The sequence below is a fragment of the Anomalospiza imberbis genome, chromosome 11 (assembly GCF_031753505.1).
Source record: "Anomalospiza imberbis isolate Cuckoo-Finch-1a 21T00152 chromosome 11, ASM3175350v1, whole genome shotgun sequence".
NCBI classification, from domain to species: domain Eukaryota; kingdom Metazoa; phylum Chordata; class Aves; order Passeriformes; family Viduidae; genus Anomalospiza; species Anomalospiza imberbis.
Window position 1 is genome coordinate 11,491,676 of NC_089691.1, and position 14,429 is coordinate 11,506,104.

A 14,429-nucleotide genomic window follows, 5' to 3' on the forward strand; every position below is an offset into this window, starting at 1 on the left:
GTGTTGATGTTTGTTTTAACCCGTGGACTTTGGACAGTGCAATATTTCAGGGGCTTCACTCTCCTCACTCCCCAGTGCTTGCACGCCTGTGTGTGGGGTGTGTGTGTGTATTTGTATTTGCACTGGCAACAAAAGGCAAGTGCTGTAATAATAGAAGAGGGAGGAGCAAAAAACAAAAAACAAAAAAAAAAAAGAGAGAGAGAAGCCTAGTGAGGGCTCTAACAGTCGATTTTGAAGTCTTTTTTAGGGGGGGATGGCTCTGCAGAGTCAGTGCCAAACAAACCAGCAATAGGTCAACTCACGCTTGCAACCAGCACTACAGCTGCAGTGAGAATAAGCAAACACAGCAGCAGGGGAAAGAATTAAAGAAGGGGGCTGGGGGTGAGGCGGGCGATTTATTCTTCTGGCACGTGCAGAGGGGCTGGAGATGGATCAGCTGTATTTATTCTGTGAAAAGGGAAAAGAAAAGGTGGCAAAAGAGCAAAGCAAGTTTCACTGCATCAGAGAAAACAAAGATTTTCAATAAACTCCCCATTGCCACCCGCTCCCTGGAAAAAGGGGGAGAGGAAGAAAAAAAAAAAGCTGCAGGTGTTTGCGAGGGGTCTGTATAGAAGCCGTGCAGGGAATTAGCAACTGAGGCAAGTTGCCTTTGGAAAAGGAATCTGCCCTGAATAGATTTGCATTTCTTAATTTAGGGATCATCAGCAAACAAGAGCCAGAGAAAGCGCCCCTCTGCAGCACCAGGGGCTTCAAAGTGAGCAGGGCCGTGCGGCGGGCGGGCCGGGCCGGCTGCTGGGGCTGGGAGCTCCCGCTGGGGCTGCGCTCCTTGGGCTGGCGCCGGCCGGAGCCCGGCCCGGCTCCCTCCGGCCACCCCGCTTTATGCTTTATCCTCCCCACACAATAGCGGCGTGCGAGCATTGAGCGCTCCTCGCCCAGAGGAAGTGCCACCAAATCCTCCCCAATCCTCTAAAGCCCCTCAGTTAATGCCCCGCTGCTCTGCTCTCTTCCTGCTGGCCTCAAACCACCAAGCAGTATTTGCAAGCTTTTCCCCACGTTGCAATTCACCCTGATGCCGACCCCTTTGCTGCAGGGGACAGCAGAGGTGTGCCCATGCCACAGGGACAGTGGCAGGAGCAGAGTCCTGAGATAGAGCCTGGACCCACACCACCAAACCAAGGCAATGCTCTCCACTCCTTGCAGTGACAATGAATCCCAACTGCATCCCAACACCCAAACAATTTCCCATTATTCCTGTATGTTCTTGTGTAAGGGCAGTCTTTGCACAGGACACCTTCCCATGCGTGGTTTGTAGTGCTCCCCATGCTCAGTCCTGCACTACAGAAATGTACCTGCTCCAAATTGTTCTGTGGGAAATGGGCTGGAAGAGAAATCCCAAATGCAGTTGACTTGGATGAGACTGCAGAGCATGAAACCACAGGCCAGGGAGAGCCCTCCAGGGCAGGGCACTGCACTCCACAAAAAGGCCTTTCAGTTCTGGAAGGTAAAAGCAAAAAGAAATATTACATAGATATTAAATGAGGAGTGATTTGAGCACTGTGAAACTTTGCCATTACTCCCCTCCCAGCTCTGATTGAACATAAGATGGGACGCAGCAGATAAACCTGCAGATGCAAAAGAACAGATGGAGTGGAGTATGTTAGAGATACAGAGCCATAGAATTGTTTAGGATGGAACAGTCTTTTCAGAACATAGAGCTCAGCTGTTTACCCAGCACTGCCAAGGTCACCACTAACCCATGTCCCTCAGTGCCACCTCTATATGTCTTCTAAATTCCTCCAAGGGTGGTGGTTCCACCACCACACTGGGCAGCTGTTCCAGTGCTTGACAGCCCAGTTGGTGATGATTTCTTCCTAAAATCCAATCCCATTGTACCTCCCCTGCTGCAACCTGAGGCCGTTTCTTCTTATCCTATTGTTTGTTACTTGGAAAAATCTGCACAACCACTCTCACCAACTTTTATGACTATGGAGCATCTCAAGGTGGACTGGGATTCCTTGAAATTCGTTGGTGGCCATTTCCAGTTCTCACTACTGATGTGCTGCTTAGCTGTGATCAGGGTTGACATGAGCACATGAAACATCTTCTTAGCTGGATAACTAGAACTCCCTTTCAGTCCTGTGGGAAGGGTTGGATATTCACTGATGTTAAACCTACTCGGCACAAACCGTAAGTTCCAGTGACATACACTGGTACAAACAGACAGAGAAACCAGACAAGGGTAAAAATGCAGTCAAAAGGGGTAGAGAAAAGAATTCCAAATTTCCAGTCCTAGAACACTTGCAGCCATATTTTTCATGCTCTGGGAAACAGCTTTGCTGGCCCTTCTCTTCCACTCTTAGATTTTTGTAGTTGGCTTGAGACCACAAATTCACAGTGAGCTTATACTACACAAGGTTTTTCTTGAAGGTTCAGTTTTAGCTCTCAGAGGCAACAAATGAAACCAGAGATGAGGGGCTGTCTCTTAAACTGTAACTTGGGTAACTAACCTTGGGAGGTTGGTCTCCAAATGGTCCTTTCAGAGGAGCATGGAGACATTCAGAAGAGTAGTTTCCCCACTCAGACACCCAAGACAGGTGTCTCAAGGTGAGCACTATAAATTATCACACATTCTTCAACAGGTAAAAAGAGTATCTAGCCTTCATTACTTTGGAAAAAGGAAGAAAATGTAGTTTTTTAAGTACCCTTATGGTTTCAAACACAGAAAGTAGGTAAGAACCACCAGCAATTAAATCAGCCTTTTAAAAACCTTCTTGCTTGCAATCCAAGGTCATTGATTTTCCTGAATGTTGAATTGCAACCTCTAAATCTTGGGTAGCACCACAGCAAGAAAATAACACATTTTTAGTGACTCAAACCAAGGATTTGCAAAGAGGTGTAGACCACTCTCTTCTGAACAGGAATCCTGGAATATTCACTGCCAAGATTAAACCTGGAACAAAGTAATACATAGGAATGTACAGAAAATTTATGTCCAGCTTGTTGGAGGCTATTTTTGTTATGGTATTTGCAACAGCAGGAAGAGCAAGTGTTTAACCAGCATGTCTGAGTAGTCATAGGTCCATTGGGACATGCCCTCACTAAAGAGAGGCACCCCAGCCAGCACAGCTCTGCCATGCTTAGGGCTCATGCTCACCATCTGAGGCTCCTCCAGGCCAAGACTTTGCCCAGCAGATCCAAATCCTGTTGCCTGCTGAAGCTCTGTTCAAGGCAAGAATGACCCTTAAACCAGGAACTTCTCGGGAAAGGGCAGTCGTGACTCCACTCAAACGGACAACAAAGCTCCATCTGGCTTAATTATATTCAGCATTTCATGCCATCATGTCTGTTAAATGCCTCAGAGTGCTCTACCCAACTTCAGTGCTATATAGACAGTAAAAAGCCATGAGCACAACATTTCTGCCCTTGTCCTTTGCATAATTTGTCTGTTAGTGATTTTGGTTTTAAGAACTAGCAGTGAACAAAAATCTGTATATTAATTAAGCCTATGAGGCACATAAGGCAAAACCTCCCTTGTGCTGGGCATTCACTTTTGGTCTTTTCTCAGCAATAAATCCAAGCAGCAGGATCCTCAGCTGGCATGACTCAACACAGCTTATTTGAACTCACCAGTGACACGCTGCTCCTCTGCAGCACAGATCCTGGCTCCATCTACATAAGTAAGAGCCTGTGTTTGCTCCAGAAAGGTAAGATAGGATCTAGAGAGATGACACTACCAAAATGAGGATGGGAGGGTAAAGCCAGACAGCTGAGACAAGGCAGACAGTCCATGAAAAGCTGGAATTAATATATTAATTTTTAATTCTTTTCTTTTCTTTTCTTTTCTTTTCTTTTTCTTTTTCTTTTTCTTTTTTCTTTTTCTTCCTTTTCCTTTCCTTTTTTCTTTTTTTCTCTCCACTGATGGGACACTGATGTGTAATTGAGACTGGAGTTCTCTTTGTCAAGAGTCTATGTGGAGGGCTCTTGAAGTTTTTGGCTGTGATCATCCAAAAGAAGTTTTAAGATGAGTTGCTTTTAACCTTTTTTTTTTTTTTTCTGAGAAATGATCCATGTCTGGAGCATCCTGCTCCATCAGAGATGAAGCTACAAAACTTTAAACTCATGAGGGACCCTCTCTTCCTGCCCTTACCACCTGTGTGCTGCTGATGTGTGTGGGCAAACTCCATCAAGTGAATAACTTTTGGGCTGCTCTCCTGTTACCCTTGTGCATGGGGAACATCTGCCAGTGCCATGATGTTGGAGCCCTGGGCCCTCTTTCAAAATCCTCTGCTGCTTCACAGGCTTTCTTCATTCACAAACCTCCAGGACCGCTCTGTGCCTCAGTTTCCCTGAGTATAAAGCTGACAAAAAAGAAACTCCCATTTCCCCATGCTTTTTCTTTAAATTATTATGTCTTCCTTATACAATGGCAGTGAATAGATGCAGCCAAAATAAAAATCACAGTGTAAAAATATACAAAAAAGGCAGCCCTGCTCCAGACATGGCTTTGAACACAGACTGCAGTCAATTTGAACTGGCTCTACTCATGTTATTTGCCAAAACAAGAGCACTTTGTAAATAATACTGTGATTATACTGCTTCATTGGGTTGTTTTAAACCCTCGGTCATCTTGTGTGGAAGAGCAGTGTGAGCACCAGCCTTTCCCATGCAAGGTAGTTTAAACTGTTAAATCAGGGCATGTGGGAATAGACTCACAAGGATTTTACCTGTAGCTTCCATGGATTGCCCTGTTTCCAGTCAATGCCTGTTTTCCCCCTTCGGTTACAGAAGGATAGTGGTCAGGGGGAGTGCACTGCACTGCTGGCAGTGTAGAAGCAGCTAATATACAAAGCCAGAGATAAAGAGCTTTATGAAATAAAAAAACAATACAGAAAATCCCCTTGCATTCCTGAATCATCAGGAATTGACTGGCTTATACTCTTAGCTGTACAAGTATGAAATAAATAAAGATGATGTTGTTAATTTTGTGCGTGTGTCTAATCCTATATTCTCAATAAAATGCATTTAACCTTGTTCCTTTAAAAGAGCTCTGGACAATCAGAATCATCTTTACAGAAGACTGCATCTGCTTCTAAATTAGCTTTTTAAAACGCAGTCATTCTCTCTTTCTCCTTTTCCAATTCCCATTCACACTTGGCACAGATAAACACAGGCAGGCCAGAGCTAGGAGCCCTCCGAATATTTAAATGGAAACCACACTCCAGAAGAGCAGTGCTTTTCCCCCACAGCAAGTACACAGTTTGCTGTCTGACCAAGCCATAAGAGATTCAGAAGTTTTGTTTGTCAGCTGCCCCTCAAATTCCAAAAGTTTAGATAAACAAGCTTGCAAAACAACTACACCAGTCCATGTGACCACTGGTAAAACACCTGGGAGATGGTTTTACATTCCAGTAATACCACAGAAAGCACCTCACTCTCTCAGAAACATTTCTATCAGGTGCAGGTCAAATCTATTTAACCTAATTTTTGCCTATCCTGGCTTTACATCCAAAAGTCAAGTCCAGCTCCCAGCCACATGGGGAATTGTTCATGACACTGACCTCCGTGTCAAGCACAAACTTGGGAGCTGGTGTGGAATTTGACCTGTAGCATTTGTTAATAACCTCCTTATTAATCATCTTTGTCACTTCTCCAGTGCCTCCCCGCTGTGGATGCAGGAGCACCTTGCGAGCCACGGTGAACTAAAGTGACGGTGTGGATTAAGAAGGGTATCTCCATTTTCCACCTGGGAACAGAGGAGCACAGGGGGCTGTGTAATTAATGCTCAGAAGATGGGGGCTGCTGGCATTTCCACAGCTGCAGATAAGTCCTGCCTACACACAAACCGTGCTCCCACCGTGATCCTGAATGCACAGGGATGTCCTCCCATGGCGGGGCTGCAGTGTGGGAGAGGAGCCACTGTGGTGCTGTGCTGGGTGGGTGGAAATGATACAGGAAAATGAGCACATCTGTGGCCGAGGATGGCATGTGCTGGGTGGGGGAATCACAACAGAGAAACCATCAGGGAGAAAGTTTCCATGCTGCAATTGCTGGAATTGAACCACCCTTATCATCTCCAGGGCTGCGTAACGGTGAGCTTGAATGATCAAATTACTGTTCTGTCTGTGAGCTCAGGTTAAAATCCCAGCAGAGATGATGTCTGGCTTTAGCACAGGGCTTTGCACTACTTACAGGTAGCTCAGCTCAGGCACTGCTGTGCAGCTCTGCTGCCGGTGACTCTGGCACAGCTGATGAGACCGATGTGGGAGGATGTGCCCTGGTGACGTGAGCAGGAGCCAGCAGCCAGGACCCCAGTGTCCAGGGCCCCTCCTGGGCTCTGTCTCTGAAGTCCTTGAACCAGCAGGTTTGAGTCAGAGCCCTAGATAGACCCAGGGAAAAGGCAATGTTATATCCAAGTGCGTAATCCCAATTTTACCACAGTGAGATCCCATCCTAACCCCTTTCAGTCCCTTATAGCTTTGGAAAATAAGTATTATTCACTTGACATATTTCATCCTCACATTCAACAGCAAAGCAAAATCCACAGGGTGAGGTTTTCCCTTTTATTAGACCAGCTGGAAGCACTGGAGGGGAAAAGACAGACAAGTTATCAATGTCTAAGCTCCTCTTCAAACAGTGTGTGTAAGAATATTCCAAACTGTGGTTTGCAACTGAAATTTCTGCTGATTTAATAATATCCTAGACAGATTTCTTACATTCTTAGTTGAATATCTGTAGATCAGTACTGTTTTGCATGTCTCAGGAAAACAGCCCCACACGTTAGCCATGGGGAAAGTGCAGAAGCAGCCCTGGGTGGTCCCACATTACATTGCACAAAACCATACTGGGAGTGAGAATAAAAGAACTCCGTACATTACAAAATCAGCTTTTCAAATAAAAATGCTTTTCGAATAAAAAGTTTTGAGTTATATTTTTCTTCCTTTTTAAGAAAAGAAAAAAAATTAAATGGAATAATTTTCTCAGTACCCATTCTGGTTTTTAATCAGTAATTGTTTTTTAGTACTAAAAAGTGCTTTGCCTTCTTGTGAAGCACTAAAAAAATAAACATCCCTTTAAACTTTTAAGGCAAATGCAGTATTCCCCCCTGCCACCCCCAGCAAGCAGTATTCAGTACAATACATTTTTTAAATGTGGGGGCGAAGCATCAGCATACTTCAGCAATGTGTATTTTAGTAACACTGGCTTTATAATTCACCTTGGAAGCCTCAGATTGCTGCTCAGGGCAGCTCAGATGGCAGAGCACCAACGGCAGAGGTGCCACGGGGTACAGACAGGCTGGATCATATATCGATCAAATTGGTCTAAGTGTTCAGATTGAAACACTTGTATTATAACACGTGGCAGGGAGGAAAAGAACTCCTTATAGCCCCAGGCCTTTAAGAAAGGGCAGATGATCTCGCAGGGGAAAGGGGAGACGAGGCAGAGCATGGGCAGGGCTCTCTGACTCAAACTCATGCATCTCTGAGCTCTTGCCCATTTACTCAATGAGCTCCTGCTTAGCACTGCTTTAAGGTGGAATTTTCTAGGAGTTTTTCCACCCTGAAAGGTACTTTTAGTACAGCAGGGTTTGCACGAACCCATGCCTTAGAAAATGGGAACAGTTGTCTATTTTTAAGGGTTGTTAGGGTAAAACTTGGGCAACGGGATGGGTTTGATGAGCAGGGTGCCAGGGAGGTGTTTGGAGACCTGGATTTCATGGCTGACTGCACGCGCAGCTGGGGGATCCCAGTCAAGTGCACACACTATCTCTGTATCTCACTTCCTGCAGCAGTAAAACTAGAGCATTTCTCAAGACCATTAGGAGGCTAAATTCACAAATATTTGAAATTTGGCTTGAGATCTCTGAGGGACAGGACTGTGGCGTGCCAAACCACGGCAGTACTGTGCATGTTGGAGGCATGGTGAATGCTAGCCAATTAACTGCAGATTATTATGTTTAGAGGAATTAAAATAAACCCCTGGATTCTGACTTGGTACAGCCAGGAGGGTGTAACAGTCCCTCTGCTGTGTCAATATCATCACCAGGTCCATCAGTGCAGGGTCTCTGTGGGGCAGAAAAGCCAAGCCCCACACCAACATTATTCAACAACTAGTCATGCACAAAAACTGTCCCCACCAGTGGCTGTCTGGGGAGAGCTGGAAGCATTTGGTTTTTATCTGACTTGATTCTGCAGCTCTCATTTCTCACCCCCAGTATTTCCCTCCAATATTCCTTTCAGTATTTTGGGAGAGGTGAACATAGTAAACAGCACATCTGATCAAGAACTCTGTCACCCCTAAGTATTTGCTTTCCAGCCTGCCTGGCCACAGTGGGAGCAGTGGTCAGTTCCCGAAGGACTGGATATCTCTGACTCTGGGAGCAGGAATCAGAGCCATGCAGATAAGGCTGTCATCAGAGATAACAGCAGTCAACAACCCTCAGCGTCATTATCTCAGCAAAGGGAAAAAGCAGGCAGCCCCCCTTAATATACAAAGTGCGGTGGTTATATATGTCTCCTTTACAATGATAGATGGAAAGGGATAAAGGGAGAAATCTAACAGAAAGCCTTCAAAGCCAGCCTGCTTCACATCCTCACTCTCCCAAACTGGAGCATGTTTCCAAAAAAGCAGTAAACAGCCTCCCCCCAGCCCACACCCACGCTCACCCAGCAAAGTGGCTCCAGCAAAACAATTTCATCAACATGGATCTGAGCGAGGGCTGTTTCCCCTCCTTTGGTTAGTGGAATTTCTTAAGAAGGAATAATGAAGCAGTGATTGTCAAACATACCTTACTGGAAGGCAAACAAATTGACTGGATCAGGCCTTTTTAATTTGAAAAAATAAATAGAATAAACGTGAATTTATTTGCAATGGTTTGATTGCCGTCCGAAGCCATTGCATTGTTGAGCTCCTTTTCACCTTATAATCAAACTCCAGGAGCATAACACACTCCAGCGTGTCACTGTGCTGTGTGAGCTGCCCCAGGATTTACCTGGCTGGATCCTCCCCATGGCACACACAGACATGTGCAGTACAGGACCCAGCACTTCCCTGCCACAGCTGGCTGCTTCCAGAGAGGAACCTGTGTGTCACCATCACCAAAACCCCAACACCAGCATGACACGCTGCAACTGCCCCTTTCAAACATGCAGGCCAGTTTGCAAAGCCCCAGATGAGCTGATCCTCAAAGAAACACCTTAATCAAAGCTGAAGAGGAAGCAGGGCAAATTAATAAGCAAAGATGTAAGGAAAAGGAAAAGTGGCAAAATCCTAAATAAAACGCCTGGGTCTGATTTCTTTATGTGCGTTTCTAAAGTGAGAAGAAGCACACAGAAGGGCATTTAATTAAATCAAAGGCTAAAGGAAGGGGTTGCCATGCAGCTTGCTATTATGTTACAGTTCACTAAAATGAAAACTTATTTTTAAACCTCTGGTATTAATTTGAGATTATTCAGATACTTAATTAAAAGTGCAGCATGTGTTAAATATTATTTCAACAAAGATTATCATCAAAACCCTATGTAATAAGATCCTTCAATGCTTAGAGCGATATTTTATGCAAATTTTCTATGCCACCAAATGAAGGTCTCTTCAATTTTTTCCCCCCTTCTTCATTTGCTGCAGCAAAATGTTCCAGGCAGGGAAAAAAAAAAAGGTTTCTAGAATAACAAGGATACTACAGATAATGCAGTGCAACAAATAGCAGCTCGGTGGTAGTCACGTTTCTGTGCTTAGCTCCCTTCCTGATACCACTCGGCAATAAAGGACGAGATCAAACAGGCTCCCCTTAGAGCTGAAGGGCTGAATTTTGCTCCCACTGAGGTTACAGATGGTGTAAGCCAGGAGTAAATTTGCCCTGGCAAAACCCTGTCAGAGTAAGAAAGGCAGGAATTCACTCTTCATGCATCAGGAATGAACCAACAGTTCATACCTGGAACATATAAGATAACCAGGTTATCCAGGGCAAAGAATATGTTTTCTTGGGTGGGATTTCTTCTGTGGCCTTTGCTCCTGTGTGTGAAGTTGATGGGAACTAATCCTGTAAGACCAAGGTTCAGTGCTAAGTTTTCAGTGTCATTTGCAGTTTGATTATTTTAGAGAAAAAAAGATTAAATACTTGCTCTAAGTGACACCATCCTGCCTGAAAACCAGCAAATGAAACCCTTAGGAAAATAATCAAATACTTAAATGGATTTTCCTCTTATATAATGGCTGCGTTAGTCCTGCCACAAGCAAACTTCATTTATTGATTAGGGCCAGCATTGCACTGATTCCCTAACAAGCCCAGGACTATTCCTGAGCAAAGACCTCATTGTTTAAAGTGAATGTAACAGTTGTGAGGAATTGCACACACTGGTTTGAACATATAAAACACTGATACTCCACAATGCAGAACAACTTCAAAAATAGTTTGTTCTTGGTATTCAGCATGCACTCAATGCACTGATTTTCTAAAAACCGGGAAAGACTTCTATTTATTAGAGTCTGCTGTCAAAATATAGGAAAAGCAACTACTTTCAGTTTGGGGAATAGTTCAAGCCATCATCAAAAAACAGAACAAAAACCTTCCAGAGAACCAAAAATCAAAAATAATATTCTCAGTTTATTAAAGAGTCTGCCCATATCCTACACCCCCAGTACCACACACACACAGAGCTTCTCTCATGGATTCTTCACTTTCACGGCTGCCATGCAGTTTGAAAGCCCCCACTGAATTGACAAACCATGTATTCTGCTGAAATCACAGCCCTAAAAATCTAGGGATAGGAAATGCTGAAGCTATGTTATAGCAACTGTTAGCCAGCCTCGGATTGTGGTTGGAGGTAAACTGCACCAGCAACACGAGCAAGAGATAATATGGAAGAATAATTAAAAATATCCAAATCAACATATCAGAGCAGTAGAATGCCAGCCCGCGGCTTCAATCTGAGAGCCAGGAGGGGAATTCCTCTGCGCTGGATAAGGATTATCAGTGTGGCTGTCCTCAGAACAAACTGCGGGAAAGGTGCAATAAAGTGCATTTAAGGCGAAGAGAAAAATGTGGAGCCGAGGAGCAGTGCTCGTTTGTAACCATTTGCTCGGTCCTTCCTGCGCCTCGGTCGGTGCTTCGGCAGCAGCAGCGGCTCTGGCTGCAAACTCACCCGGGGAAGCAGCTCGCCCTTGTACTTGCCAGAAAAGTTCAGAGAACTGGCCACTGATGCTACCAACATCGGAGTAACAAATCCACATGGGATCTAAAAGGATTTTGGTTTAGTTTGGTTTTTAAAGGATCTTGTTAACAGGCAAAGAGAGAGTTAGAAAAAGTAATAATCACGGGATTTTAATACTGAGTGTGCATGTGCTGAAAACAGCAAAGTTAGAAGTGATGAAATAAGAGGTAAAAGATGTTAAAACAGCAAAGTTAGAAGTGATGAAATAAGAGGTAAAAGATGTTCCATCGTGAAATCTACCCATAGCTGTATCTTGAAACAAAGATCAGAGCATGGCACGATATTGCATCTTGGGTTTCATACGGACCCTCACGCAAACAAAAAGCTGCTTTTACAGCAACTTACATATTCTATACACGCATTTACTCAGATGTTCTTCGGGGTGTATTTTTGCACAAGCAACACAACATTATTAATAGGTATGTAAGTGGTTGCAGTTTTTGTTTTCTTTTTAGTAGGTCTTTAGGTTTGGTTTTGTTTTTTTCCATTGTGGGGAAAGTTACCTAGGACAGCCCGTCAGAGCCTCCTCACTCCGCGCTGCAATTATACACACACAAACAGAGAAAAAGCGAAAAACCGCAAAAACAAAAAAAACCCCGCTTCCTGCAGGGGGCTGTTGCCATGAGCAGCGGGGCTGCGCGGGGCTGGGGGTGGCTGCGCGGGGCGCTTTGCGCCGTGCGGGGCTGGCGCGGAGCTGGCGCGGAGCTGGCGCGGGCTTTGCGCGGCACGGGCGGAGCGCGGCCCGAGCGCAGGCGGCTGCTGCCCCCTATGGGCCGCGGCGCGCACTGCCCCGGCCGGCGCTGCCCGCGGAGCCGGCCCGCGGCAGCGCAGCGCAGCGCGGCGCAGCGCAGCGCAGCGCGGCGCAGCCAGCGCTCCGAGAGGCCGCTGAGCCGCCGCCGAATACCCGCTCTTAGGCCCGCCAGGCCGGACAAAGCCAGGCTGGCCAGAGCGGCTCTGCTCAGGGCATCGCTTTCCCAGCGCCGCTCCCGCCAACTTTCACTATCGCAACTGCTAGAGAAAACCCCTGGCTTTATCGCGGGCTCTTTGTGCTTTAGCTCGCTGCTTTATGGATTCAAAAAGGGATCGACACAATGCGGGAAAAGAAGAGGGAGCGCAAGACTCCCACTAGAGCAGCTGACTAGGTATTAAAAGAAAATTAAAAAAAAGAAAAAAAAAAAAAAAAAAGGGATAGGACTTTTGACCACCAAAGTGGTTGGGGGGGGAAAAAAAAAAAAGAGCACAGCAATGCACAAATATTGACCTGTGAAGCCCCACACTTTCCACTCTTTGGTGCAGTCATTTCTGAGATGGGCTGAAAGCAGCACCCTTACCCAGTCCCTTAACACAAGTGCATCCATGCAAACGCTCACCTTCAAGGAGCACAAGTGCTCCTCTCAATCCTGTCCTCACTTCCACTGGTTTTGAAAATCTGGAGAAAAGCCACAAAGTTAAGTTAAACCAGCAAGAGTTTAGAATCAGATTTCCAAATATAGTCATTTTAAAGGATGAACTTGCTCCTCCTAATAATGCATAAAATGTTGGTGTCAGTCCTGTTTCCATTTAAGCCCTTATAAATACGCATATACAAATTGTGTATAATATGATGTCTAAGTAGGAAGAGAATCATTTATGTGTGTATCCAAACTGTATTACTGATAATAAATATGCATGTTCTCTCTTACCAAAATGCATATTGGGGTAAATACTGAGGCATATAAGAAAGTATATATATTTTTTTTCAGGTACCTAAAGTAGCTAATGAGACCGGGCAATGAAAGCTTACAGAGAAAAATTTAAGATCATAATTTAAAGCAATTAAGATTAGATCAATCTTTTCAAAAAATATGTCAGATATCAGGCCCCAGATGTCAGCATATCCTGTCTCTCAGGTAATAACTGAGAAAAATAAACCAAACTGTGGGGTTTGTACTAATCTGAATGTGTTTGAGTGCTTCTCTGATGGGGGCACATAACTGCCTCAGTCCCAGAACAGAGGCAGTTCAGGATGAAGTCTCTACCCAACACTGTATTTCATAAAAACCAACCCAAATTTATTCCCTTCCTTAAGATCTTTCGGCCTTACCTGCACCGATCTGTTAGTTCATAACCGCTGCAAGGGTAAAGGCTGCTCTTAATTCCTGCATCTGGTGTGAGGCAGAGGACAGAGCTGGTTTTGAAAAGCAAGTCATAGTGAGAGCATGCAATGAAAACCTAACGGGGCCAGTAACACTTTGTGATACGCTTTGCAAATTTTATCCCGTCTTTTTATTCTATTGCAATTAGAAATAAATTATCTTGCAGAGAAAGCAGACAGTGATGTGCAGCTGGCCTAGGTGGCATGGTTAAATTTATTATGAAGTCGCACAAGTGAAGATTTCTGTCACATGGAGGTCAGTGTGCAGTGCACAGACACTCCGTGAGCGTGTTCTGCGGATCATGTTTTTATCTTCCTAAACGAATGCGTCTCTACAGTAACCGAACGTTTGTTTGCTTGTAGGGAGCTCATTACAGCAGGGTCATACTTGAAATCCCAGAGTTTATGGCATGTACAGGGGAAATTATTTTTCATATGATCTCTGGTCGTGCTCCTCTGCAGACATTCAAAGCCACCCACATAGCCCACACCCCGCTGCCAGCCGAACTGTGTAACACCAATCAGTCGGTGTTTTTAAAATACCCATGTCCATAAGCAGCTTCCCATTGACCAAAATGATGGCTGTTAGTCTTCATCAAACTTAAATGGATACCAACACATCTAAAATACATTAGTCTTTTTTTTTTTTTTGTCTGAAAAAAGCAAGGAAAAGCCACAACTATGTTCAGAAAAAGAGAAAAACTCTGAGAATGTTTTTTATTGACTGACTGCAGTGTGACACCAGGTACATGAACCTGCTCTCCAAAACCTTCTGTACTCCTACCATGTTATTAATTGCACTGAAAACTCCTTCAGTTATTTGAAGCCTTCAGTTATCCAAAATTCACCCCTTCTCCACCATTATGTTCAGATAATTGAGGCTGTGTGGAGCACACTTGCAGCCAGCGAGAAGAGCGAGCATTATCTTTCAGCTGATACAACTATCAATAGCAAGTGTACAGCATATACTACAAAGGCTTTATTGTGCATATGTAGGGAGATAGAGATGAGATACGGTTCCGGGAGGCAGTTTGTCTAGTGGTTACAGTACAGAGTTGGGTGTCATGAGACCAAAGTTTTAATTACTA

At 44.6% G+C, this 14,429-nt stretch overlaps 1 long non-coding RNA gene across 1 annotated transcript; it reads right to left on the reverse strand.

The window, feature by feature from the left end:
- Nucleotides 1-958: 958 nt before the first annotated feature.
- LOC137480687 (uncharacterized) lies at nucleotides 959-14,007 on the reverse strand. Its single transcript, XR_011003033.1, has 4 exons — nucleotides 13,291-14,007; nucleotides 12,578-12,636; nucleotides 6,190-6,376; nucleotides 959-1,494 (listed from the first exon to the last, which is right to left on the reverse strand). It is a non-coding gene; the product is annotated as an uncharacterized lncRNA (long non-coding RNA).
- Between the last annotated feature and the right edge of the window lie 422 nt (nucleotides 14,008-14,429).